We start from the raw sequence: 6,684 nt of genomic DNA on the forward strand, positions 1-6,684 counted from the left end.
CCTCCAAGTACAAAACAAAATGCATTATAGAACTAAAAAACAGGATTTTGCTGAATATGTCCTCTTCAAAGGGGCCTAATCACGTATTTTATGACTTTCTACACCAGCGGCTCACTATGATCGCATACAAAGGATTTCTGATTAAATTATTAAAACCCTGTTGACTTATTGTTTATTTCTGTGTTTTAAACTTTGCTTTTGCTCTATTTGTTGGTTAACAAAGCACCTTTGTGTCTATTTACCATAAATAGACCATGTGACCAGGAGTAAATCACATAGTACACATCACATAAGGACTAAATAAGGCAATGCACCCACAGACATATTTACAGGGTTATAATGATGATTTAATCAATGAATACAATCATAGTTATATATTAATTCCTACCAGTTAAATATGATACCAGTAAATCAGACAGAACAACAATGTTTATGTCTACTGACAGCCCCCTCTGCAACTTCAGAGGATGTCGGTGGCAACTATGGCCATGATCGAGCTGCAGGCCTCATTTGATGCGCTCACTAAAGCTGTGAATGAGCAGAACCGTAAGTTGGATGCGTTGGAACGTAGGCTGGCTACGGTGGCTGAACTCAGAGGATAGATCGGATAAAATTTTGGATAATCTTGGTGATAAATAATCACCGATCACCTCCTGGACCCCCTACAGTTTGCCTACAGAGCCAACAGGTCAACCTGGACCTTCACCACATCCTCCAGCACCTGGACTCTGCAGGAACCTACGCCAGGATCCTGTTTGTGGATTTCAGCTCTGCCTTCAACACCATCATCCCAGCTCTGCTTCAGGAGAAGCTCTCCCAGCTGAATGTACCTGACTCCACCTGCAGGTGTATCACAGACTTCCTGTCTGACAGGAAGCAGCAGGTGAAGCTGGGAAAACATGACTCTGACTCCCAGCTCATCAGCACTGGTTCCCCCCAGGGCTGTGTTCTTTCTCCTCTGCTCTTCTCCCTGTACACCAACAGCTGCACCTCCAGTCATCAGTCTGTCAAGCTCCTGAAGTTCCTGACGACACCACTCTGCCTCTCTCCCTCATTCAGGACCTACAAGCTACACCAACGTAGCATCTCCAGACCTTCTGTGTTACATTAATGCACAGTCTACTGTGTATAGCTCTAGATTCTGTAGATATATCTATTTTGTTTTGTCTGCTCCATCAACACCAAGTCAGATTCCTTGTAAGTACAAATCTACTTAGCAATAAACTTGATTCTGATTCTGCTTGTTTTTTTCTACTTAGTTACTCAGTATTTTAGTTACAGAGTTTCTCACCTGGCAGGTATTCATGCAACAAAACCAGAGACTGAGGCGCTAATTCCTGATAACCTGATGGGCCTGACTTGGTAAAAGTGTTAAAAATACTTTATTAATGCTGAGAGGTCAGAGAGAAGTGCTGACGCTGCAGGAATCCCTCCATCTTTGTCAGGGGAGAGTCTGAAAAGGGGCGGGGTCTTTGCTCGGCTCTATTTTCCTGCCTTGAAACGTTGGTAGAGTGATTAAAGGAGGCAGTTTGGTTCCCAGCTCAGACGCAGCTCTCTCTCTGCTTCATGACACCTTCAGCTTCCAGGAAACCACAGACCACCAAGCAGCATTCATGATCTCAGGAGATTTCAGCAGCTGCAGCTCAGACTGAACACACTGAAGACTTTCAGCCAGACAACATGCCAACAAAGAAGGAAACACACTGGCATAGATGAGAGGCTTCATCCAGGATGTCTGCAGAGCTTCCTTCACTCCTACTTTGGACCTTCAGAGCACATTTCTGATGTTCTGCCAAGGATCCAGACAGGAGCTCAGAGCAACTTCTCCAAGACAGTTCAGCTCTGATCTCCTGAACATGAGCTCATGTTCCACCACTGCTTGCTTCTCATTCAGACACTTTTTACATCTGCATCCAGTCATGAAGAAGCAGCAAACTTTCCTCCACTTGATCCTGAGGACAACATGAAGATGTGAACTAACTCCCAGATCCAGTCCATGTGGACTAAAGTAGTGGAGCGAGCCACTGACTGACATCAGCATCAGAACCATGCTGCTAGTGTGGCTGAAAGAAAAGAGAAGAAGAGACGGTCATGTTGATGTGAACATTAGAGAAAGACATGATGGAGCTGAAAGCTGATCCTGCTTCATCATCTGGACTGCTTCTCCTCAGCCGAGCCATTCAGCAGCAGACGGCTTCTGGTAGCAGTCTTTGTCCCTGTGTGGAGGATACTGCTACCATCTGTGCTTCTGGAAGCAGCTGGATGGAACAGGTAAGAACCAACATTTATTGTTTGATTGGACAAGTTCACATGTGTTTAAAGTCACTTTCTGCTGCTTCAGCATTTACATGTTAGTTTTTATCATTAGGAGAGAATTCACCATGAAATTATCAAGAATTTAGGAGAAACATGTAAAACGTCTCTGAACTTGTTAAATAAAACACATTTTGTATTTCCACAAATATTAGAGAATAATATGTGAAAACCTTCAGTAACTCTGACTCTGTAATATCTGCTAATATTGTTGATAAAAGTCTAATTAGTGTAAAATCTTCTTTAAACATTTCCTAACAGCTAAAACTCAGTGTTACATGAAGCTGAGAGAGAAAAACTGAAGATAATCAGACTGAAAAACAGCAGAAAGGTTTTTGTATCAGTCCTTCTCACTGTGTGGGAATACCTCTTTGGTTCTGGAACCAAACTGTTTGTATCAGGTAAGAACAACATTTATTATTTTATTATAGAAGTTAAAATGTGTTTAAAGTCACTTTCTGCTGCTTCAGGATTTTAAACGTTTTTTTTTTTTTTTTAAATAATTCTGTTATAATTTAGACAGAAAAGGATCAAAAATCTCTCTGACTGACTCAAACATTTAAGTTTCTAAAGGTTGTAAAGTTTCTTGGTAATAAATCCTGAATGTTTCTGATCAGCAGAGATGAAATCTGCTGAAAATGAGTCCAAAGGTCCAAAGGTTCTGGTTCTGGTTTTAAGTTCAGAGTGGAGCAACAGAAGCATTTTGCTGCCATGAATCAAAGGATTTTCTTCTGCTGCTTTTAAACAGTGTTCAGTGAGGCTGCAGGGTGGATCAGTGGGGAGAGCAGCGGCACCACGTTCTCACCCTGTGGCTCCTGGATGCAGCCGTTCTGGGTCAGAACCCGGAGCCCGGCCCGTTTACTGCACAGCTTCTTTCCTCTGACGCCTTTTCTCTCTCATTTCTGTCACAGAGAGAAAAATATTATTTACAGTCAACGTGTTTGAAAGCTGAAATATTTACTGAGAAATAATGAAGACGGTATTATAATTAATATTTTATATTTGACCTTTATTAATGACAGAATGAGACGGATGTTTTAAAATAGAACTTTTTCTGTTTATCATTTAAATAAAAAAATAGTATAACATTTAAAAAATTATACATTTCTAAATTTTGGTGAAATAAAATACATATTTTAAAAATACTTTTAACAAAAAGAAAAAAAGTTTCTAAACATAAAAAAACAAAGAAATAATTTTTAGTCAGATGATTTTATCTGATGAATAAAAACAATCCAGGCTACAAATGCTGTTGGTTAAAGTTGTTTAACTTTTGTTTCTATTAAATCAAACAGAAATATAATAAAACAAAATAACAAACATGAGAAAAATCTTTAAAACCTTCATAAAATATCTGCTGCTTCATTTCTGACACGAATCTAAAGAAAAACTGCAGATAAAAACCAAAGATCTGAAAGTATTTAATGACATGTTGGACGAGCAGATTTTAGATTTCACCAGTTTATCTTTAACAAATAGAAATATGATGTCATCACTGAGCTTTTGAAACATTTCTTTACATTTATTTTATTCCTAGAATCAGAAAAATGTCAGAAATCTGCAGAATTTCAGCTAAATTACTGCAGAAAAATTAATTCTAGGAGAATGTTAGGAGTTTTTTCTGGTTTTAGGACTAAATAAAAATGTAAATGTTGAATTGTGTTAAAACTATTATTGATTGTGAAATACGTTTGTTATGAATATAAATGAGAAAAAAACAGTAATTTGTAAATTTCTGATCATTTAATGATGTGAGTGAAGCTCAGAGTTGCATAAAAACACTGAAGTACTGAGGAACAGTCGGATCAGAACATCTGATTTCATTTGTGAAAATGATGAAACCATAAAGACAAAAATCTATAAATGCTTTAATTTCTGTTAATTCTGCTGATTTTCTGCTGACAGTGAATGAAAACACGACATTAAGATCAGAAAATGACATCAGAGCAATAAAAGCCATTTTAATGCAGAAATGTGTGCTGAATGAGAAGCATGTTTAAAAGCTGCTTAAAGTGATTTTCTAAAGGTTCTGTTCCTCTGACCAACGGGCCTCATCAGAACCACATTCTCATTTATTAAATGACTGTAAATAGACGTGAGAACAGCAAATGGACTGAATTCCTGTGGAGCTTTTCTGCTCATACCGACCACTCAGAGCTTCAACTAGAGCCACGTTCAGCCAGTCTCACACATTCAGTCACCGCTACGCAGGGCAGGGCGCTACGCAGCCAGGGCCTCACTGCCTTGCCCAGGGGCACATCAGCATGAGGCAGGAGGAAGCTGGACTCAAAGCAGCAGCTTTCAGGCTCCAAGATGGCTCCTCTGTTAAGCCCCAGAAGAGAGCAGAGTTCCTCCAGGGACAATATCTGCTGGTTACTGAGCTTCCAGCTGACCTCCAAACGGCCCAGCAGGCTCCGCTGAGAGAAAACAACATCAGAACCATGAAGATTGTGGAGAAGAAGTCTGAGCAGAACAGAAACTGGAGGCTGGATGTGTGTGTGGGGCATTTCTGGTGAAAGCAGCTTTTCTTCCTCCTCCAGTGAAGTAAGTGGAGGTGGGAGAGGAGCCAGAAATGTCCTCCAGTCAGAGCCCAGTTGCTCTGAGAGAAGAAGCTGTGGTGAAGCTGCCATGAGTCAGTGTCTGATGTGAAGGTGAATCCAGAGTCTGCAGGTAACTCTGGGCTGCATTGATGAGTAGTTCAGGGATCAGAGTCCATGGAGTTTGCAGGATCAGACTGAATGCAGAGCTGCAAGCTGCTGCTGACTGTGTGAATGTGTGTCTGTGCTGCTTGTTGCTGCTGTCAACCTTCAGATGTGCTGCCAGTGAAGCCCGTGGTGAGCGTGTACCCAGCAGCATCCAGAGCCCACCTGGAGGGGAAGAGCTACCTGCTGTGTCTGGCCTCAGGCATGTTTCCTCCTCTGGTCCACATCTCCTGGCAAAGACAGAAGGAGGACGGTGGTCTGGAGGATGTGGGAGAGGGAGAGCAGCTGGAGCTCAGAGAGTCGGGGACGCAGCGCCTCCATCAGACTGCTGGATCTGGACCTTAACGTCCCCCAGAAATACCTCTGCTCTGTCAAGCATGAGGGGGGCCCAGTGAAGGCCCACAGCCTGCAAGGTAATGAAGGCTTGGTGACTGTGTTCAGCAGGGATTCAGCTTGATGTGGAGACGCTGTCAGAGACAGCAGAGGAGCAGAGGACGCACATTTGTCCCTGCAGCTCCAAAGCTTTGACTCCTTTTCTCTTTCAGAGCTTCCAGCTCCAGCCTCCTGTCCTCCAGAGAGACCAGACCTGGCAGCTCTGCAGCAAGCTGACTGTAAGATCACCTGCTGACAAATCCATGATCAGCTTCAGCTCATCACAAGCTGTGTTTGTAGATTTCTGAGGTGTGTGTGTCTCTGTGTGTGTCTGCCAGTGTCCTTCCAGTCTGAGTGCAGGGTGAAGCTGCTCTGCCTGCTCTACACAGTGCTGATAGTCAAGAGTCTGGTGTACTGCTGTGGACTCTCTCTGCTGATGATGCTCACAAACCAGGGACCGTCCACCACCTGAACACACGCTGACTCTCTGCTTTCTCTCCAGCTTTTCTTCCTCTGCTCGTTGCTGATTGCTGCTTTTAAAGCTTCTTCTGACGTCTTGAAGTCGCACATTAAGTCAATCTTTTTATTGCAGCTTCACAGAGTTCCTGTAAGGATTTCCATCCAGATGATGACATATTTCTGTCCTGGACTGTAATCTGTGTTCTAGTAACTTTACATTTAGATCCTCTCTGATTATTTTCTGTCAGCTCCAGATTTGATGCTTTGTTGTCATCAGTTTGGTCTTTTTTATTTCATTGTAACACAACTTTGTGGACAATCACTCCTGTTTTTATTAAAACCTTTTTGTGGATAAAATGACCTCATAAACTGTTTGTGTTTGTTCTTCAATGCTCCATCAAACTCTGAGTCTTTGTCCAACATATTTCATCACACACTGCAGCTGATGAGCAACATGCTGAGAACCGATTAAAGGACAATCAGCTCAGTTTCACAGAACCGTCTGAATCAAAGACTTTGATCAAATACACATTTTTATTGTTTAGTTTTAAAGCATCAATGACAGGAAGCTGGAGACTCATTTACTGAGAAAATAACCCAGTTCAGATGTAGACAGTCTTGTTCTTTACCAAATTAATCCATTTTAGACCATTTTCATTAAAAACATTTGTAGAAAATTGATTAATAATTTGCAGATTGTTAAAGGAGTTTTATTCTGAAGTCACTATGGCCTCCCGCACTCGGACATGGAGGCTTGCAGACATGATGGCTGTGTATGAGATCCACTGCTGATTGCAAGGTCAATGCTTGTGTGTTACTATGCAGAATACTGATTGTC

The 6,684-nt window shown here is 41.7% G+C and overlaps 1 pseudogene; it reads left to right on the top strand.

Annotated features, from left to right (window-relative positions):
* The first annotated feature begins 482 nt into the window (after positions 1–482).
* LOC118561418 lies at positions 483–6,206 on the top strand (annotated as a pseudogene).
* The last annotated feature ends 478 nt before the right edge of the window (positions 6,207–6,684 follow it).

Source organism: Fundulus heteroclitus, unplaced genomic scaffold (genome assembly GCF_011125445.2).
Source record: "Fundulus heteroclitus isolate FHET01 unplaced genomic scaffold, MU-UCD_Fhet_4.1 scaffold_63, whole genome shotgun sequence".
Lineage (NCBI taxonomy): Eukaryota > Metazoa > Chordata > Actinopteri > Cyprinodontiformes > Fundulidae > Fundulus > Fundulus heteroclitus.